The sequence below is a fragment of the Asterias rubens genome, chromosome 11 (assembly GCF_902459465.1).
Source record: "Asterias rubens chromosome 11, eAstRub1.3, whole genome shotgun sequence".
Classification (NCBI taxonomy): Eukaryota; Metazoa; Echinodermata; class Asteroidea; order Forcipulatida; family Asteriidae; genus Asterias; species Asterias rubens.
Window position 1 is genome coordinate 11,842,274 of NC_047072.1, and position 23,198 is coordinate 11,865,471.

General features: G+C 37.4%; 1 long non-coding RNA gene across 1 annotated transcript; it reads left to right on the plus strand.

The window, feature by feature from the left end:
* Window positions 1–13,262: 13,262 nt before the first annotated feature.
* Window positions 13,263–14,750, plus strand: LOC117297014. The gene is made up of 3 exons (XR_004519835.1): window positions 13,263–13,365; window positions 13,791–13,923; window positions 14,253–14,750. It is a non-coding gene; the product is annotated as an uncharacterized LOC117297014 (long non-coding RNA).
* Window positions 14,751–23,198: the final 8,448 nt, after the last annotated feature.

Consider the following 23,198-nt stretch of genomic DNA (forward strand, 5'->3'; position numbering starts at 1 on the left):
TACATAGTTTTTTTCATTCATTTTTTTGCCTACATGTAGCTCTTCCACATTATTCTAAAACCAAAGCTTTCTGTTGTTCACTTGACCTGAAAGGTGGCTTCGGAATAATATAATCACTGAAGTTTAGGGAAAGAAATTAAATCCTACGTGCTAGGTTTCAGTAAAAATGGACATCAATGGACGGTGATTGAAATACATGATCAATTAAGATTTTTTTTTTTTTTTTTTTGGGGGGGCTGTCAAATTTTGTCTCGACTTGAAAAGTTGTTGTGAGTTGAGAGCCCCAAGCTGCAGCATTTAGTGTTGGCCAAAGGGGTGTCTGTGTGTCTTTTAGACACCTACATGTAGCTGATTTGGACACCATGTTTTATCTGTCATTCACAATGTACATGTAATTGGACTGTAAGCAAACAATTTGGACACCCAGTTTTTAAACTTACAGAAATTCCAGACGCCCTTTTACCAAATCCTGGCTGAAACAACTGTAAAATTTACCTTGAATTGCAGATAATAATGTAGGGGTTTTCCACCCCTACAAGTCAAAAATTGCACTGTACACTGTGTGCATTCACACACAGGTCAACTGGAAACTTTGAATAACTGATCTAAAATTGCATTATGTTTAACCACTCATAGGTTAGACTTCCTTTCACGACATGCCCTGACATCAGGCCCTTCCACGTGAACCATTAAGTTTGCCATTTTGTGCCTACTTGTTGTGTACTTTAAAAACCTTAATCACATGTATTGTAATGCTCGAAAAAAAATTCTCTCACAACAATCTTCTGAGCTTCAGCTTTAATGTAAATTTTGAAATTTCAAACTGAAAATAATATGTATACTTTATATTTAACAATTAAGTAACAAAATAGGCATTTAAGATGAAATAAAGTTGTCTGTTTAAGATGCGATCGGTAAACATTGTATGGAGTTAGCGACAGATTGAGACACAATTTGCTAAATGTTGCACAAAGTGTTTTGTGTGGTTGTGATGTATTGCTTAAATCAAGAAACTAAATGTTTTGTTTAGCAATTGATGTAGGTTTTATCCAGTCAGTACATTTGTGATATTTCTTGATAAAGCAAAGAGCATGTAGGCCTACATAAATATTATGGTGTACATCGGACATGGCGATGCTTTTTAAACAGATGTTATGAAATCATGTTGGAGTGAGGAATGTTAAGAAGTTGATGTTGTGTAAAATAGTATTTTGTTTAAAAACGGTGTTTATGATTGAAATGGCCTGATGCAAAAAAAAAGCGGTTACCTTTGAAACCTCACTCCAGTATTTAAATGATAAAAACCTTATAATTTATCATTACTGTATTTTTAATTAGACGACTTTACTTTTTTTTCTTCTTCTTTTTATACTGCTAAATCATCAGCAGATAAGTCAGATTATGTTGTTCTATTAAAAGTAAAAAAAATGTTTTATGAAATCAGCCGTCGGTATTTTATTTGTTATTGAATTCCAATGCTTTGTAAAAAACAAACATGTAGGCCCTACATGTACTTCACCAGAAGCAGTATATATGTACCAGACGACTGATTTATGTATGACTTTGAAAGGGAAAAAGTTACAAAACATTTATACCGCTTTTAATTTTCAGGTTTCCGACGGCTGATTCATGTACCCTTTTGAATGATTTGAACTATGTGTTTCTTTTACTTTTAAAATCGAGAAATGGTTTTGAGTATCCTAAAATAAATATTTTGCTTTTGAATTTGTTTTAAGCATTTTTTCATCTTTCGTTGAATACTCTCAGAATACTGTCATAATTTAAGTTTGAGGGAAAAAAGGTATATATATTGTAATAAAAAAAAACATTATATTGTAATAAAAAATAATGAAAAGTACAACAGTTTTGTGATTAGCGTTTTAATGGTGCTTGTCTCTTCGGCCCTCTTTTTTGCTGGTAAAGAACAATTTAGTTCGCGCCTTTTCGATTGATATTACACATATCCCTCATGTCAGATGGTTGTTTCTTTATATCACTGTGAATAGGTGATTGTATTTTTGAAATGTCGGCAAAAATCAGGAGCAGCTTGCAAGCATGAGACACCCTGAAAGAAGAACACGTGCTCTGTGAACCAGAAACATATATCAAAAGAAGTGGTGCATAAAACTTCTGTCAATACACCATTTGGAATGCAAATCTAAGGAGCATTTTGTTCATAAGGCTGGTTAAAACGTTCATGATGATCTTCCCATCAATGGAGCTCGATAAACTCCCTCAAGTCAAGGGGTTTTGTTATACAAGCTACGCAACAGCCAATCTCTCGCATACAAACACTGGACAATACATATACATGTATTGGTAATTAGCCTATTAATTGTTGGCTTAAAAACTCACGTGGTAAACGAGAAATTGAGAGTTGTTGATAGTATAAAACACTGTAAGAAACGGCTCCCGCTGTATAAAAAAAAAAAAAAATGGTTTTGAAAAAAATGTAATTAATTGCTCACTCAATCACTAAGACTTCATACCCGATGAAGCATTTTATTACAGGCATCTGAAAGCACACAAGTTGAGTCAAATCTTCACAGATTTATTATCAATGCACATTACATTGGCCGCAGGATACACCAAGTGAGAATACTGGTCTTTGACGTGTCCAGTGCCGTTCGTTTTGAATTGCACAAATCAAGAAACTGTCCCCTACTAAACAACAAATCTTTTCCCTTTTCCTTTCAGCATCTCACATTAGGTCCTTGGTGCTTTTTGGAACTGAATAGCCTTGGACCACAAAAACTTAAACCCACCCCTGATGGCCTTGGACAGTAAACCCACCCCTGACCCGCACGTATTATACGTAAATAACAATTTTGATTTATCCGGTCAAAATAAAATTATGAACACTTTCAACTCCAGAACAGGTGCCATGCTCATTTCCCTCTGAGTTGGATGCCGTGTATACCGTGAATAAACATGGCGAGCACGCGGTCACTGTGTGGTTCTAACTAATGTACATGTACGTACCTCCAAGTTAGTACACAGGGTAACCCAATTACAACCAATGGTTTCAAGAAACCATTACATGTACATGAAGAAACAAATTTCATTCCCCTATAACAAATTTAAACATTTTTCATTTGAGTACCAACCGTCACATGAATAAAACAAAAACGTCTCTTATCGTGTACGTACACGACAACTTATTATGTACGTACACGACAACTTATAATGTACGTACACATAAATCCAAACTTATCGTGTACATATACAGGATGAGTCCCCAACAACCTGTCGTGTACGCACACGATAAATCAAAACTTATCGTGTACGTACATGTACGTGATAACTTATCATGTAGAAAAAGAACCCTTGTAGCACCAACCTGTGTGCTTTCATTCAGATGCATAATTATTAAAGGCGCCTATCAAACAAGCTTTCTCTCAAATTCCTGGAACTATTTCCAAGGTGACGAATAAGAACTTAAACTCGAGATGAGACTTGTCTAAACTCTTTGTGAAATCCACCCCAAGGCCCAATTTCATAGAGCTGCGTAAGCAGTAAATATTCCTAACAGTTATCTGCTAAGCAAACATAGGCAGGGTACCAGTCACAATTAATACCTTTTATATGGTATTTTGGATGGTAACCTTAATTTGGTAAGCATCACTTTATTGTATACGAGCTGCTTTTTGTGCCTCAGCAGCTTTATGAAATCGGGCCCTGATCGGAATGTTATAATAAAATCTTTTTTTCAAACACGAATCAAAAGCGGGGAGAGAAGAAAGGTAAATATTAGTTACGGTAACTTTCAACAATAAGTAGAAAGAGCATCTTATGATAGGTTTTTAATTCCCAGGGCAGTCTGGATCAACTGGGTAAAGCGGAATATCCGCTTTGTGGTCACAGGCCCTGCACAATGGTGACGCTCATCTGGTATTTAAAGGCACTGTTGAACACTATTGTGAGCTTTAAAAACTTACTTGGTATTGAGGAGCAACGGAGAGCTGTTGACAGGATAAAACATTGTGAGAAATGACCCGCTGAACTGAGGTTTATTTTTATATTTTTAGGAAGGGGTAGTTTCTCACTCAAATAAAAAGGCGTTAAAAAAATCCGCAGGCATCTAAAAGCACACAATGTTGTGCAGCAAGGGTATTTTTTAATTATTCTTTTGCAACTTTGATGAATAATTGAGTCAAAATTTTTACAGATTGTTAATATGCATATGTTGGGATACACGAAGTGAGAATAAATGTGTCCTGTGTCTTTAAAGGCAGTGGACACTATTGGTAATTGTCAAAGACAAGCCTTCACCGTTGGTGTATCTCAACATAATGCATTAAAATAAATTTGAACTCAATCGGTGGTCGAAGTCGCACGAAAATAATGAAAGTAAAAACACCCTGGTCAGACGAAGTTAGGTGCGTTTAGATGGTTGATTTCGAGACCTCTAGTTCTAAATCTGAGGTCTCGAAATCAAATTCGTGGAAAATTACTTCTTTCTCGAAAACTATGGCACTTCAGAGGGAGCCGTTTCTCACAATGTTTTATACCATCAACCTCTCCCCATTACTCGTCACCAAGTAAGGTTTTGTGCAAATAATTATTTTGAGTAATCACCAATAGTGTCTACTGCCTAAAATGGTATATGCAAGTGTATATAGCTTTCAATGCATTATCCTAACACGAGTTGAGCTTATCGATGAGGTCGGGCCATGACATTTGGTGAGAGCATAGCATGGATGGTAAGAGTAACCCTTCTCAGATAGTCAGCAACTCTACCAATTTGTACATTATATTGATTCAAATACAGTAAATAATCACATGCCTTTTACAGAGCATCTCCTTATGGTTTGGCAAACAAGGGAACTATTAGTCATCATCATTTAGGTTGTGTTCCTCCAGTATTAGATGTAGCCCTCCCTGAAATGCAATTCATTTCTGGTCAATGTTGTTCCTGCATACCCTGATGTCATCTCTCCATCTTCTTCTCTAGCTGTCTAGCCCTTTTCCCTGTCCCGTCGTTGTCAACTTGTTGTCCATCTATCAATTTGTTCGGGCAGTGTGTCCAGCCCATCTTCATTTAGCTATTCCATTGTCCTTATGATATCATTGACTACAGTTTTCTTTCGTACTTCTGTGCGTTTAATCCTCTCTGTATTTGAGATGTACCATTTGTCTCTCTGTAAAATAGTAGTTGACTTTAACAAATCCCTAAACCATACAACATTGACAAGTGGCCAACATGTTTTGTAATAATAGTTTATTCCACCGAGCCAATCTTCTACGGAAGAGATGCATCAATTAAAAGCTTCCTTGTGGTTTACTATTTCATAAAGTTAAAAAGACCAAAATTTTTGTTCTGCATTGAAATGCCACCTTTTTTCGTAATGACAGTAAACCACACGTCGTTGAAAGAGTTATCGGAAGCAATGGTGATACATGACGTCAATCATGTGAAATCGAATAGGTTCATTGTTTAGCTTGTTGTATTCTCAACAGATGTCTGTTGTATTATTATTAAGGACAAATATGGAAATCTATGTATCTATAATTTGACTATCGATTCGGAAATGTTTTTTTTTTTTTTTTTTTTTTTTTTTTACAAAAGGGGTTCACAGCAAAGATGTGAAATTGAATTGTTGTTTTTGGCTGATATTTTATTATAATGTGGAATTTTAGGCATTGTTTGGTGAGGTATCAGTGTGTAAATGCTTCGTATTATTATTATTATTCGCGGTAACACCTTGTGTAGAGCTACTTGCTGTGTAGATTGTGTTCTTTTGAGAATATCTATACTTATAGGCCTAAACACGGTTTCGGTATTCGGGAGACTACTAGATTTTCAGAGTTCTGGAGACCTCCCAGTTCTTAAAACGACCATCATGGAGGAAGACCATGAAGCTGTCCTCTATCCCCGTACTTTTGCCCACTTTAAAAGAACCACAGTGCCTGGACTTTCTGCAGGCACGGTTTATGCTTTCATCAACCTGTGAAAAAAAGTTGTCAACATTAAAAGGATTGCACAAGCCAATTGCTGTGACTGTTGCCCCTACTCAAATGCCAATCAAAGAAATTCGCTAAGCGGTATTTTCTGCAGCATCTGAGAATCATGTTCCGCCAACCCGTTAGACTTGTGGACAAGTCGTTAAATCGACCCCACGCGCTGAGATAGTGGTCTCGCGAGATCACTGCTCTCGCGCGAACTAATGGCTCCCCGATTTCGACTCCTTAATGAGGAGTCGAAATCGGGGAGCCATCAGTTAGGAGTCGAAATCGGGGAGCCATCAGTTCTCGCGAGAGCAGTGATCTCGCGAGACCACTATCTCAGCGCGTGGGGCCGATTTAACGACTTGTCCACAAGTCTACCAACCCGTTCGTGATTGACATGCCAGGGTTAGGGTAGTGAGATAGGGACAATACACTGAGTGGGTCGGAACATAGGTATCTGTGGGTTTGAATTAATCCATGGACTCGAGGTAGAAATACCTATTTCTACCTCCATGAAATACCTATTTCTACCTCCATGATTAATCCAGGCCCCCCCTGCTCTCCCTTCGACGAACCATTGAAAATCTTTAGTCTTAAATTTTCAGGCTTAACGCGAAAATGTAGTCGTATTTGGATGTCACTGAACTATTATGCTCCTTTGTCCGAACGTAGAGAGCATGAAAACGTCGTTTACAATAAGTGTGACCTTGTACATTCTTCGAGTATTCTGGCAGGCAAGATACTACACTGGTCCTATGAGAAAGTTGACATTTTGTGTCTTAATTTCCACATAAAACCAAGAGTTATGAAATTAAAAGCTGGTCAAGTTTTGAGATGTGCCCCTTTCATCATATCAAAAGTTGATAGGAATAAGACAGTGCGATCTCCATAAAATATTATAAGATTTTATGTTTTCTTCCATTGGCTGTGTGCAAATCTTGCTTGAGGAAGTCCAGGCTCTGTGGCTCTTTTGTAAACATGTGATGTCACAGGTCACAACAGCAGGCAGATAATGTAATAAAAAAAGAAAAAATATGTTAACCGTCGTTTTTAAAGTTTTTTTTACTTGGCCTATAAGCGCCAAACCATGTAGACTTGTGGACAAGTCGTTAAATCGGCCCCACGCGCTGAGATAGTGGTCTCGCGAGATCACTGCTCTCGCGCGAACTGATGGCTGAGGAGTCGAAATCGGGGAGCCATCAGTTCGCGCGAGAGCAGTGATCTCGCGAGACCACTATCTCAGCGCGTGGGGCCGATTTAACGACTTGTCCACAAGTCTACAAACCATGCAGAACTAACTGCCTCTTTCTAAGATCGTCTTGAGGGACCTGATTTCAATTTACCCTCGCATAAATATAAACTCGATACACTGTAGTTCAGCATACAATAACTTTTTAAAAGCGAGACATCTGGTTCTGATAAAAGTCACCAGGCACTGGACCCGCGAGGGACCATGGGCCCTGCCGAGGGACCAAGGGCCTGCACGGTGTTTGACACCGATGAGGCGAGCGATGGCAAAGGTCACTTTTACGGGGCAGGATTGGCTTTAAAGGCAGTGGACACTTTTGGTAATTACTCAAAACAATTATTGGCATAAAACCTTTCTTGGTGACGAGTAATGAATGGGGAGAGGTTGATGGTATAAAACGTTGTGAGAAACGGCTCCCTCTGAAGTGACATAGTTTTCGAGAAAGAAGTAATTTTCCACGAATTTGATTTCGAGACCTCAGATTTAGAACTTGGGGTCTCGAGATCAACCATCTAAACGCACACAACGACGTGTGATCAGGGTTATTTTTCTTGCATTATTATCTCGCAACTTCGATGACCGATTGAGTTCAAATTTTCACAGGTTTGTTTTTGTATGCATATGTTGAGATACATCAACTGTGAATTAGGCTAGTCTTTGACAATTACCAATAGTGTCCACTGCCTTTAAGCCCCCGGTTGGTTTTGCGCTCTTGCTTTTCACGGTGATTGCACGTGTGCATCCATTAGCTTCTGGGGTGGATAAGGACTTTTGGTGGACGCTGGAAGATTTTGCAGAACAAAGATCCTTCAAAAAGGCAATTTAAAGGAAACACCAATTAAGATAAATTCATACGGCACTGCGGTGTGGAGTTTTCTGACACAAAAGACTGTTGCATGCTCCTCTCAATGGTTTTGCACAAAGAGCAGCGGTATAGACTTTGAAACCTAAAGGCCTACCTCTTACTTTGTCTTTGCTTGGCACTAAAACACCTTTTTTTTAAATACACAGGAAACTATATAATACCAATCGAGTGTTTTGTTGTTCAGCATACTTGTCTTGGCTTATATAAATATAAATGTGTTCAGCCCAAATATTATTAAAGGCACTAGACACGTTTGGTAATTAGTCAAAGACCAGCATTCTCTCACTTTGTGGATCTCAACTTAATTTGCATAAAATAACAAATCTGTGAAACTTTGCACTCAATTGGGTAATCGAAGTTGCAAGAAAAATTAAGAAAGAAGAAGCATATTGTTGAACCTGTTGTGCATTCAGATGCCTAAAAAGGCTTTCAGGTCCGAAGTCTTTTTCAGAATCAACTTTAGTGAGAAATTACACCTTTCTAAATAAAAACTAGGCCTACGTTACTCGAGAGAGAGTGGTTTTGTCCGTTCCGGTATCCCAAGTAGGTCTAAGTTTTTATGTAACATAGGCCCTTTTCGAAACCACGGCTTCGGCTTTGGAATCGGCTTGAGGCTCTTTTCTCTCGTCTGAAACCCGATGGGCGCGTATATGCAAAGCACGCGCAATTGTCAAAACAACCGCGAGGCCAAGCTGCTAGCCTGAGCCGAATCCAAATCAAATCAAGTCGTTTCGAAAAGTGCCATAATACTTTCAGCTGTACTGTTTGGCATACCGATTTAACCGTGACAAATCGAAAGTTTGGCAGAAAATGAGAAAATTCGTTCACTCTCCTATCAGGAAGGTCACCGCTCTCTTTATGTAGGACTTCGAAAAGTGCCATAATACTTTCAGCTGTACTGTTTGGCATACCAATTTAACCGTGACATATCGAAAGTTTGGCAGAAAATGAGAACATTCGTTCACTCTCCTATCAGGAAGGTCACCGCTCTCTTTATGTAGGACTTCAGACAATCATTTTTAAACACAGGGTGTACTTTGGGTAATTTGTTCCACAAGTTAATGTCCATAAAAACTAACTTATATATAGGACTGTTGATATATTACCAAACGTTATTAGAAACGGTCCCCTCTGAAGTAGGCCTCAATACGAATCTGAGAAAGGCGTCAAGCAGGAAGCCTTTTTCAGACATGAAGCCCTTTTTAGACAAAGCACACATTTGTGCAACCAACAAGACTTTTTTTTTTTTAATCTCCCACCATAGAACCCTTCCTCCATATATACAACCAATCGAGAATACTGGTCTTTAGCAATAACCAAAAAGTATATAGGCTATAGTACACTGTCTTTTTAAAACTAACGTTATATAGGTCGCTCTTTTATTTATTTTGTAAATAAGCATGCATGGACAGTTTGAAAATAGTTTTCTCTCCTTTCAATGTTCTTTTTTTTGTGGTAAAAATCAGCTTTTGTATATAGTATTGAATATAGTGCAAGAGTTTGAATTGTGTTTGCATGCACCAATATTGCTTTTAGATAATTTTAAGTATACACAAGGGGTTGCAATTTCTTGCGACATAAAACCGAAAGAATTGACATGTGTATGTTTATAATCTATGATGTCGTGTTTATGCAACCGTACATTTTTATAGGTAGGCCCTACCACTTATGCTATTAATTTATAAACGGTCTGAAGAAGACTATAATAAAGTGGTTTGTTGAAGTAAAGCTTTTTCATAAAAAAAAAAGTTACTTTCTTTGTTGGTGACAACAAAACCCAACCCAATGCAATAAGCCATCATTCTATTGTAGCATTTAGGGCCTTTGATTCTCAAGAGATCTCCGTTTCGGTTGATGGGTTCAGAATACAAGTTTGGCTTCCCAGAGAAAGGCCTATGTGATATTCGAGGCAATAATTCGGTGAGTGGGGGCCCAGGGCATGTGGCTAATTGGCTAAACGTACCCACGCAAACAATTGTCTGGAATGCAATGTTTTCCCCTGCACTTTAGAATTGCCATCCTAAAAATAAATTCCCGATTACTTTAAAGAAAGGATTCTCTTTTATGCATTGTTTTATAGAAGAAACCAATTTCCCACTTGAATAGCACTACGACAAAAAGGCAGTTTCGTAGTGCAGCACAAAACAATTGTAACCGGAATATTTATGTGGCATCACAGTTTGAGGAAGGAATATTCCATAAACGTCACTCCCACTCTCCGTAGCTATAGGCCGGTGTCTCCGAGAATTCCGACCGCCATTGTCAGATGCAATTATGTCCGCCATGCAATATTGTCCGCTCCCGACACTTTTGCATATGCAATCGTGTCCGGGGTTATGCAAAAACCGTCCGGCGGACATGTACATGACTATGCGCGCGCAAGCGAGCGTGCATGCACTGAATATACATAATAATGCAGTATGAATATTCACGTATTTTATGATTGCAGCGAATACCCAACGGCCGAACATTTCCCATGTCATTCATGACATGTACTTAGATTGTAAAAAATGGCGAACGTGTTCCGATCCGTCGACCAAGGGCGTTTAATTTACTTCAAGGACGGTTTTGCACGGGGCGGACACAACTGCATATGCAAATGTGTCTGGGCGGACACAATTGCATTATGCTGCAGCGTCCGGGCGGACACGATTGCATATGCAATAATGTCCGCCGGATAGTATTGCATAGAGGACATAATTGCATGCGACACCGGAAATTCTGTCTCTGGGAAATTTAAATGGGCTGGGGGAGGAGGATATAAAGTTTTGATGCCTCATTATTGCGATTGCTGCCACATCCCATTAATGTCAAACTTCGGAGCCAGACTATGTAGAACCATCAGCAGCACAATATTGTATGTGTCCGGAATTTTTATTGGCATAATGTACAATATAGAGTGTGTCACGGAGCCAGACTTGAGACATCCTTTTGATGCATGGGTTTTATTAAACTCAGGCGATCATCAACAAGAAGTTGTGTATTTTTTTTTGTCTTGAAAAGTAGTGGCAAACTTCAGTAAAACGAGCTGGATTGCTGTAATTTACAGGTAAGATTTTCTCCTTTTAACAAATAAGTGGTGGTCGTACAAACAGAAAATTCCGTCAGTGTGGCCAGGCAGGTTTTCCCCGGCACTGACACCACAGTGGGCCGCCTTGATGTTGATGCAGGGTGGGATGGGCAGCAGAAGCTGGCTGCCCCTATTTCTATTGAGTGTTGTTGCTTCTTCTCAGTCTTCCCTTCTGCCCATGCTACCTGAAACCCCAGGCTCCACCGTGTGCTCACCGTTATTGTATGGCGAGCTAACTTCCCACCTTATGACTTGACCAAACCACTGAAGTTGTTCTCGTCAAGAGACTGGATATGGATGTTTGGTTGTTGTCAAAGACCTGGGCCCAATTTCAGGGCTCTGCTTACTGCCGAATTCTGCGCTTATGGTCGCGATTCCCTGCTTACGTGCAAGTGCCGAATTTCTGCGCTAGCCTTGTAAGCGTAGAATGCCTAGTAACGTGCAGTACGCACGCGCAGAAGCCAAACTTCGCCGCTAACACGTGAAATAAGCTGGCCGTAAGCACAGAAGTCCCTGCTTCTGTAAGCGCCGATTCTGTGCTTACGGTAAGCAGAGCCATGAAATTGGGCCCAGTATTCTCACCACTTGGTGTATCCATTCCTAGCCAACCAATTTATGGGGCTAGGTGTATCCAAATATTTGCTTAAAGTAACAAATTTGTGAACATTTGACATCAACATTTGCAAGAGAATACTAAAAGCAATGCCTTTCTTTACATGCTTTCAGATACCTATAAATGGCTTCATCTTAGTTAGTCTTTCATTATTTGAGTGAGAAATTACCTGTTTCTCTAAAACAACTTCAGAGGGAGCTGTTTCTCACAGTGTTTCATACTATCAACAGCTCTCAATTGCTTGTTAGCAGGTAAGTTTCTATGCTAAGAATTATGTTGAGTAACTAACTACCAATACTTACAGCGTCCAGTGCCTTTAAAAACACTCTGGAGATCTGGCCAGTTCTTATGTTATTTACAAATTTAAGAGTAGACCCCGACCCGAGAGGGCGCTGTTCGTGACGTCAATCGAGGCAGACTTTGCCTGTAATGCGTAGAGTAAACACAATTGCAAATTTTTTTTTTCAGCAATGCCGACCAGGTGTATTGCTGCTGAATGCAGAAAAACACTTTTTGAAATGTACCAACTCACGACTTGGACGTACATGTACTTTACTATATGCATTGCAGGCAAAGTCTGCCTCGATTGACGTCACAAAAGGGGTAGGCGGAGTCAGCCCCCCAAACAACTTTATATATTTTTTAAACATATCAATCGTGACAAACAATTACTAAATAAATTATTTTATTGTTCGTAAGCATATACTCTTATGTTTGAAAGAAAAACAATTCTATTTCCAGGTGACTTTCACTGTAAAAATACACTGAAGCCTTTCAAGTTCAAAAATGCACCATCAATGCACCTTTTCATACTTTCTCTGTTTCCATTTTTAAAGGCACTGGACACTATAAGTAATTACTAAAAAGATAAATAACTTGCTAACGAGCATGCTGGAGAGCTGATAGTATAAAACATTGTGAGAAACGGCTCCTCTGAAGTAAAAGACTTCAGCTGAAGCCTTTTATTATGCATCTGAAATCACACAAAGTAATGCAACAAGGGTAATTTTCTCTTTCATTATTATCTTGCAACTTCGACGACCAATTGAGCCTAAATGTATATGCATTCTGGGATACACAAACCGAAAATTATGAGTCTTTGACAATTACCAAAAGTGTCCACTGTCCAGTGCCTTTAAAGGCAGTTGACACTATTGATAATTACTTGTTTTTTATACAGCGCTTTATACACCCGAGGGCAGCTCACAGCGCTTCCAACATTATTACCCCTGGTCACCGAGCCTTAAATCATTCCTTAAAAAATCTCAGCTCCCTGTGGAGTATACAGCCTGTGCTGCCATTCCTGCCAACGATGTAGCGCGCTAAACTAATCTGTCACAATAACCATCTCTGCCCTCACAGGTACACCTTTACCCCTGGGTGGAGAGAAGCTTTATGGTGAAGTGTCTTTCCCAAGGACACAAGTGTCACAAGTGTCATGACCGGGATTCGAACCCAAACTCTGCTGGAGAGAAACACAAGAGCTTCAGTTCAGTGCTCATATTCGCACGGCCAAGACATCCCTTCTTCTTCTTCTTTTAATTCTCATGCAGACTTTATGAATATAACGCACTTTGAGGTTGGTGGAGCACTGTGGCCAAATGTGTTTGTAAACAAAGGTAACATGGTGTATGTTTTCTGTCATTCTTGTTATATGTGTTGTTTAAAGCGTTGGAAACTATTGGTAATTGTCAAAGACCAGTCCTCTTACTTGGTGTATCTCAACAACATGTGAAAATTTGAACTCAATTGGTTTGCGAAGTTGCGAGATAATAATGGAAGAAAAAACACCCTTGTCACATGAAGTTGTGTGCTTTCAGATGACTGGTTTCGGGACCTTAACATCTAATTCTGAGGTCTTGAAATCAAATTCGTGGAAAGTTACTTCTTTCTCTAAAACTACGTTACTTCAGAGGGAGCCATTTTTCACATTATTTCAGCTCTCCATTGCTTATGCTAACACTTATTTTGAGTTATGACCAATTGTGTCCACTATCTTTAACACAGTTTGTTTTGTCAATTGTGTATTTTGTTTTTTCCTCAGTGCGATCCGCAAAAATAATCCATCTTGGGATGGTCTCAACACAGTACTGAGACAACCAGCTTTATGAACTCTACAAAAATTTGAATGCACAACTGCACAAATTTGGGCTAAATATTGAAAAACACTACAAGGGGTAAGTCCAGCATTTCTATCAAATTGAGGCTAAATATTGAAAATAGAAAATTTAGTCCGAATATTGAACAATTAAATAAAATTATTGCAAACTATTGGAAAAAAAAACTACAAGGAGTGACTCCAGCATTTTTATAAATTTTTTGCTAAATATTTGGAAAAAAAACTACAAGGGGGATGTCCAGCATTTAAACATTTTTCGAAACCCACTACCCTTGCAATTCTAGAGCCGTGTCTTACCAACCAGACTACCGAGATTGCCCGGTAGCTAGAGACAGTACGAATCCTATGTTTTGGCAACATCTCTTCAGATTTTAACATCTCTTATAGTTTCAGCCTGTTTGACATTTTGAGGTAAACTGTTCCTAAGATGCACAGTGGCGTTCTTGAAGGAGCTGGAACCATAGCAAGTGCTACAGATACATGGGGCTGATATATATTTGGCAAAGTATTTAAAAAAAACTACAAGGGGTAAGTCAAGCATTTTTTACGTTTTATTTGTTCTATTGACAAAACTACAAACTACAGCATTTTCATAAAGTTCCCTTCAGCATTTAAAAAATAAATTTGCCAAATATTGAAGAAAAACTACGAGGGCATAAGCCTACAGTTCAGTATTCTTGTGCTGATATACTGATTCTTGACAAATGTACAAGGCTATCCTTGTACAATTATCAAATTTTGCTTGAAAATGTACAGCCTTGTACATTTATCAAATTTTGCTGAAAGATGTACAAAGTTAAAGTCTTGTTATCCAATTTTGCAGAAAAATGTACAAAAATTGATAAATGCACAAGGCTGTATATAGCCTAGTGCATTTATCAAATTTTGCACAAACATTTACAAGGCTATACATTTGTACATTTATCAATATTTTGCAGAAAAATATACAAGGCCTTGTGATAGCCTTGTGCATTTATCAAATTTTGCAGAAATTTAGCCTTGTGCATTTATCAAGTTTTGCAGAAAAATTTACAAGGCTATATAAAGCCTTGTACATTTATCAAATTTTGCAGGAAAATGTGCAGGGCATTTATCAAATTTTGCAGAAGAATTTACAAGGCTGTATATAGCCTTGTACATTTATCAAATTTTGCAGAAAAATATACACATTTTGCAGAAAAATGTACAAGCTATAGCCTTGTGCTTTTATCAAATTTGGCAGAAAAATGTACAAGGCTAGCCTTGTGCATTTATCAAACTTTGCAGAAAAATATACAAGGCTATAATATAGCCTTGTACATTTATCAATTTTTTTCAGAAAAAATATACAAATTTTGCAGAAAAATGTACAAGGCTATATAGCCTTGTAGCCTTGTGCATTTATCAATTTTTGCAGACAAATATACAAATTTTACAAAAAATTGTACAAGGCTATAGCCTTGTGTATTTATCAAATTTTGCAGAAAAAATTTACAAGGCATTTATCAAATTTTGCAGAAAAAATTACAAGTGCATTTATCATATTTTGGAGAAAAATGTACAAGGCTATAGCCTTGTGATAGCCTTGTGTATTTATCAAATTTTGCAGAAGATATTATTTATCAAATTTTGCAGAAAAAAATTACAAGGCTATAGCCTTGTGCATTTATCAATTTTTGCAGACAAATATACAAATTTTGCAGAAGAATGTACAATTATCAAATTTTATCAAATTTTGCAGAAAAATTTAGAAGGCTATAGCTTTGTGCATTTATCAAATTATTCAGAAAAATATACAAGGCTATAGCCTTGTACATTAATTAATTTTTGCAGAAAAATATACAAATTTTTCAGAAAAATTTACAAGGCTTATCAAATTTTGCAGAAAAACATACAAGTGCATTTATCATATTTTGGAGAAAAATGTACAAGGCTATATATATAGCCTTATGATTTTTTTTGAAAAGTTCACAAGGCTATAAAAGCCTTATGATATTTTTCCAAAAGTTCACAAGGCTTATATAGCCTTATGTTTTTTTCGAAAAGTTCACAAGGCCTTATGATTTTTTCGAAAAGTTCACAAAGTTCACAAGGCCTTATGATTTTTTGGGAAAAGTTCACAAGGCCTTATGATTTTTTCAAACAGTTCACAAGGCTATATATATAGCCTTATGATTTTTTGGGAAACGTTCACAAGGCTATAGCCTTGTGATTTTTTCGAAAAGTTCACAACGCTATGATATTTTTCCAAAAGTTCACAAGGCTATAATAGCCTCATGATTTTTTCGAAAGTTCACAACGCTATAGCCTTATGATTTTTTGGGAAAATTATTTTTTGGGAAAAGTTCACAAGCCTTATGATTTTTTCAAAAAGTTCACAAGGCCTTATGATTTTTTCCAAAAGTTCACAAGGCTATAGCCTTATGATTTTTTGGCAAAAGTTCACAAGGCTTTTTTCGAAAAGTTCACAAGGCTATAGCCTTATGATTTTTTGGGAAAAGTTCACAAGGCTATGATATTTTTATGATATGATATTTTGGGAAAAGTTCACAAGGCTATAGCCTTATGATTTTTTAACAGTTCACAAGAGCCTTATGATTTTTTCGAAAATTCACAAGGCTATAGCCTTATGATTTTTTCGAAAAGTTCACAACGCTATGATATTTTTCCAAAAGTTCACAAGGCTATAATAGCCTTATGATTTTTTTCGAAAGTTCACAAGGCTATATAGCCTTATGATTTTTTGGCAAAAGTTCACAAGGCTTTTTTCGAAAAGTTCACAACGCTATGATATTTTTCCAAAAGTTCACAAGGCTATAATAGCCTTACGATTTTTTCGAAAAGTTCACAAGGCTATAGCCTTTTGATTTTTTCGAAAAGTTCACAAGGCTATGATATTTTTATGATATGATATTTTGGGAAAAGTTCACAAGGCTATAGCCTTATGATTTTTTAACAGTTCACAAGGCTATAGCCTTATGATTTTTTCCAAAAGTTCACAAGGCTATAGCCTTATGATTTTTTCCAAAAGTTCACAAGGCTATAGCCTTATGATTTTTTGGCAAAAGTTCACAAGGCTTTTTTCGAAAAGTTCACAAGGCTATAAGCCTTATGATTTTTTGGGAAAAGTTCACATGGCTATAGCCTTATGATTTTTTTGAAAAGTTCACAACGCTATGATATTTTTCCAAAAGTTCACAAGGCTATAATAGCCTTACGATTTTTTCGAAAGTTCACAAGGCTATAGCCTTATGATTTTTTGGCAAAAGTTCACAAGGCTTTTTTCGAAAAGTTCACAAGGCCTTATGATTTTTTGGGAAAAGTTCACAAGGCTATAGCCTTATGATTTTTTCGAAAAGTTCACAACGCTATGATATTTTTCCAAAAGTTCACAAGGCTATAATAGCCTTACGATTTTTTCGAAAGTTCACAAGGCTATAGCCTTATGATTTTTTGGCAAAAGTTCACAAGGCTTTTTTCGAAAAGTTCACAAGGCCTTATGATTTTTTGGGAAAAGTTCACAAGGCTATAGCCTTATGATTTTTTCGAAAAGTTCACAACGCTATGATATTTTTCCAAAAGTTCACAAGGCTATAATAGCCTTACGATTTTTTCGAAAAGTTCACAAGGCTATAGCCTTTTGATTTTTTCGAACAGTTCACAAGGCTTTGATATTTTTATGATATGATATTTTGGGAAAAGTTCACAAGGCTATATAGCCTTATGATTTTTTAACAGTTCACAAGGCTATAGCCTTATGATTTTTTCGAAAAGTTCACAACGCTATGATATTTTTCGAAAAGTTCACAAGGCTATAATAGCCTTACGATTTTTTCGAAAAGTTCACAAGGCTATAGCCTTATGATTTTTTGGCAAAAGTTCACAAGGCTATAGCCTTATGATTTTTTCGAAAGTTCACAAGGTACATTAATAAATTTTTGACAGAAAAATTTACAAGCCTATAGCCTTGTGAATTTATCAAATTTTGCAGAAAAACGTACAAGGCTATAGCCTTGTGTTTTTATCAAATTTTGCAGAAAAATGTACAAGGCTATAGCCTTGTACGTTTATCAAATTTTGCAGAAAAATGTACAAGGCTATAGCCTTGTACATTTATCAATTTTGCAGAAAAATGTACAAGGCTATCGGCAAAAGCGCTGTACACAAGATGTCCATACATTCCAACAAACAAATCTTTCAAAACTATTGGCAAACAGATTTTGGGTTCTTTTAGCTCAAGAATTGCACCATAGGCTACAAGTATGTGCATTTATTAAAGGTTACATTTACATGGTGGTCCTTAACACCAGGGTCATTGTATAAAATACACAAAGTCTGAAGATACCTCAATATAAGACAGGGCACTGCAACCAGCCAGTCACTGTACATAAGGGCCCAATTTCAATGAACTGTTTAACAGTAAGCTTTTTTTGTGCTTATTGTAGTAGAAAAAAACTGCTAAGGTGTAAGCTAATTTTACAGGTAAGCAAGAAAAATAGACGGTTATATCGCGTTCACTATGGATTTACAAGGTGACGTCAATTACCGTGCAGTAAGCACGAAATAGGCTGCTAAGCAGCTCTTTGAAATTGAGCTCAGGACTGGCTCACGAAGCTTGAGTCTACTTCACGCAAAAAGTGCAGCAAATTTTGTCTGATATGATCTTAAAGACACTGGACACTGGTCAACGACCAGTCTTCCCACTTGCTGTATCTCAACATATGCATAAAATAACAAACCTGTGAAAATTTTAGCTCAATTGGTCGTCAAAGTTGCGAGATAATAATGAAAGAAAAAAAAAAAACCCTGTTACACGAAGTTGTATGCTTTCAGATGCTTGATCGAGACCTCAAATTCTAAATCTGAGGTCTCAAAATCAAACTCATGGAAAATTACTTCCTTCACGAAAACTACTCCACTTCAGAGGGAGCCGTTTCTCACAATGTTTTATACTATCAACCTCTCCCCATTAGTTGTTGCCAAGTAAGGTTTTATGCTAATAATTATTTTGAGTAATTACCAATAGTGTCCACTGACTTTAAGGGCCATGTCACACAACTTGTAGTACCTAAGGCAAATTACAGGCAACCAGTTCCAGGCAATGTCGAAGAAGAAAAGCCATTCACATTTGATTTTGCCTGTAAAAGTTGCCTAGTGTGACAAGGCCCTAACATTCACTGTGCAACGTTGCTTCCGTTGTGATGTACAAAGACAAGTTGTTTTGCTTCCACAATTTGCATGAAGTCATGAACCAGGCTTGATCAAAACTGGGACTTAACAGATCAAGGCACTGGACACTATTTGTAATTATACAAAATAATTGTTAGCTTAAAAACTCGCTTGTTAACAATCAATGGAGAGCTGTTGATAGTATAAAACATTATGGGAAATGGCTCCCTCTGAAGTAACGCCGTTTTAGAGAAAGAAGTAATTTGCCAACAATATATTCAAATATGATTTCGAGACCTCAAAATGAGATGTTGAGGTCTCAAAATGAAGCATCTGATGAAAGCACAGAACTTTGTGTGACAAGGGCATTTTTTCTTCCATTATTCCCTCGCAACTTCGTTGACCAATTGAGTTCAAATTTTCCCAGGTTTGTTATTTGTGCATACATTGAGATACACCATGTGAGAAAACTTCTCTTTGAAAATAACCAAAGGTGTCCAGTGTCTTTAGGATACAAAAGAAAACTGTTTGGGAGAATCTCAGAAGTCAGAATCTTCTTATAACAGGACAGACTTTTGAGACGCTCCCTTACAAATGTCTTCTTTGCTGCTAAAATAGAATAAATGACATGATTTTTAATAGACCCTTCCCATGAAAAATACTAGCTATACTTATGTGTGAGGTCAGGGATCGACTTCACAAAGAGTTAGGACTAGTCCTAACCTAACTTAGGACTATTCCTAGGAGATATTAAAAACGTATGTTCAGTCCTTAGTTAGGAAGAGTAACTCGTTCGATCTGAGATAAGACTAGTCTTAACTCTTTGTGAAGTCCACCCCAGACACTATTGGTTAGCAAATGCCATAGAGATGTGCACTAAGCAGACACAGTTATGTCTGCGTCACACCACTATCATCCCTATACAAAAAGGGGCGATGTAATTCTTCATTCTGCCAACCAAAGTGTTAGTGCGCACATGTGGCGCGCAATTTACATATTACATGGGAAGGGTCTATTACCAATGCAGTCTCCCCTCATCAATATGTGGAAACACTTTGTACAATACAAAGAAACAGATTTACAAATAAGTAAACAAATAACATCATATCCCCCTTGAAAAAAAAAGCAACCCTGTTGTAATGTCCCTGCGATGTCGCAGCCAGAGTGTGGAAAACTATAGAAAGCCATAAATGCAAAACACAGAGTTGTAACAAAGTACTGAGCATACAGTGTTAACACTCAACAAAGTACATGGGTAAAAACCAAAATTAATAAAGTGTTCAATTTGTTGAAAACAAAGCAACCAATCATGGAAGTTATTCTATTTAATTGAAAATTTATAGAAAATGTTGAATTTGGGGGAAAAAATCTGTTTACCCGATTGAATGTTTTGCTAACATTCGGCCGTCTTTGCCAGCCAGCACATTTTCCTTTTCAACAACAACAGGGTTTATACCCACCGGCAAAAAAATACCATTTCTTACTAAGAACATTATTTATACACTTGCTTCAAATCAATATTAAATAATTTCATGTCAACAAGTGCGACTTAAATGCATTTCACAGGCCTGAAAGGACAATGGGACCAACGCATTTTCTCCTTGGTGGATGGCACCCAATAAGGAAGTTGTACATTTCTACTGAGGCATTTCAAGGGCACCAAGGCAATAATAAAGCCAGTTTCAAAGTGGTTTTTAAAAGACAGCTAATGTGGGCTTGCATTAAAGGTAATGTACACCTTTGGTCATTGGAACAGTATGAATATTATAATCCTATATAAATGTAGAAACTAACCTGGGCCCAATTTCATAAGGCCTGTAAGCACAAACAAAAATTGCTTAGCATGAAATTTCTTCCTTGGTAAAAACAGGAATACCAACCAAACTTCCCTGTGATTTTCAGGATTAAGCAAACAACAGCTGAATACCAGTATCAAGCAATATGCAACAAATGAAAATTTGATTGGTAATCCTGTAGTTACCAAGAAAGAAATTTTATCCTAAGCAAATTTGTGTGCTTACAGGCTTTTGGCCCCTGCGTGCAAAAGGTGGTAGCCTTTTATGAGATTTTGCTGAAAATCGCGAGTGGTTATGTCTGCGCAGGAAGAATAATCTGTAATTGGAAGACACAATCTGAGAAACATATGTCACAGAACAATTCTCAGATGCAAATTTTGGGAGATAAAAACTTATAAAATTGTCCATAACCACGTTACTTCAAAGTGAGATGATTCTCAAAATGCTTTATACTATCGATAGGTACTTTACTTCAAACCAAATAAGTTTTTGTTGCCCATTGATTTTGAGGGTGATTTCCAAAGGTAGACCTTCCCTTTAAGGGTGAGCCCTGAACAAAAACAACGCATACTTTTCCATTAAATGAGCAACTCAACCAATATTTGCCTGGTGGGGGCTAGTTCCTACATATGGTACAGACATTGTGAGCACTGTTCAATCATGAACGCTACCATATGGCAGACATTTACAATGAATTCATTACAATGTGTGTATAACAAAATAGAGCCTGGTAAAATTGAATACATTAAACAAGACATGCATGGCACATTGTCATGGCTCTGCTTACTGTCAAATTCTGCGCTTAGAAATGTTTCACAAAATGTATGACAATCCTTTTATACTTTATACTGTGCAAGTGCAGAATTTCTGCGCTAACTGTGTAAGTAAAGAATGCCTAGTGACAGTACTGAATGGCCTGCTTCTGTAAGTGCCAATTCTTTGCTTACGGTAAGCAGAGCCATGACATTCGGCCCCGGGCTTAATTTGCTCTAAACCGCTCGGCCATGACACCCTACAAAAGTACAACAGGGGTTTTAGGGGCTGTTTTGTTACAGATGGGATATGCTTTTGTGCATCACATCCCCATTTGTAAGCTGAGGGGAAGGCTGTTGACAATGTAAATGTTATCATGACACAACGGGGAATTCCCTTGATTGTGAAACGATTCTGTGACACTGATTGTGAAATAGTTCAGGCTGGGTGCAATTACATCAACAGAAGTAGCTCAGCATAAAATAAGTTTGCTTAGCAGAATAAGGTTACCAGCCAAAATACAATGTCACATGCACAGTCTTTAACAGGGTTCCTGTTTTGTTTAGCTAAGCAGAAAAACATGGGAGGAAATTCCCTTGATTGTGAAACAATCCCGACACTAGGATTTTGAAATAAATCAGGTGCCACTACCTCCCTGTGACAGCTTGGGGAAATTTCATCAAGATGCTTAAGCACAACAAATGTAGCTAAGCATACAAACAAGTTTGCTTACTAGAATAAGGTTACTTGCTAAAAAACAACACCAACTACGACTGGTGTACTTTTTAGCTTTGCTTAGCAGATAATCATTGAAAGAAATACCCCTTGATTGTGAAACAATCAAAAGGCTTCAGGCCCGAGGTCTTTCTCAGGTTAAAATATATTAGTGAGAAATTACCAAGAGGCTTCAGGCCCGAGGTCTTTCTCAGGTTAAAATATATTAGTGAGAAATTACCTCTTTCTCAAAATCTATGTCACTTCAGAGGAAGTCGTTTCTCACAATGTTTTATACTTTAAACAGCTCTCTGTTGCTTGTCAACCAAGTAGGTTTTCATGCTAATATATATTTTGAGTAATGACCAAACGTGTCCAGTGTCTTTAAATAGCTTCATTTAATTAGATCTAGTTACTTTTAAACAGGAAACAGGATCCTTTAGGGTATTAAATTGTACTCATGATTAGTTTCATATTGTCATGATTAGTTTCTAAAAATATATGGACTGCCCATAACAGACCGACATCACCCTCAAAGCCCAATGTAAAAGAGCTCCTTAAAGGCAGTGGACACTATTGGTAATTACTCAAAATAATTATCAGCATAAAACCTCACTTGCCAACGAGCAATGGGGAGAGGTTGATAGTATAAAACATTGCGAGAAACGGCTCCCTCTGAAGTGACGTAGTTTTCGAGAAGGAAGTAATTTTCCACGAATTTGATTTCGAGACCTCAAGTTTAGAATTTGAGGTCTCAAAATCAAGCATCTAAAAGCACACAACTTCGTGTAATAAGGGTGTTTTTTGTTTCATAGTTATCTCGCAAATCCGACGACCAATCGAGCGCAAATTTTCACAGGTTTGTTATTTTATGCATATGTTGATATACACTAAGTGAGAAGACTGGTCTTTGACAATTACC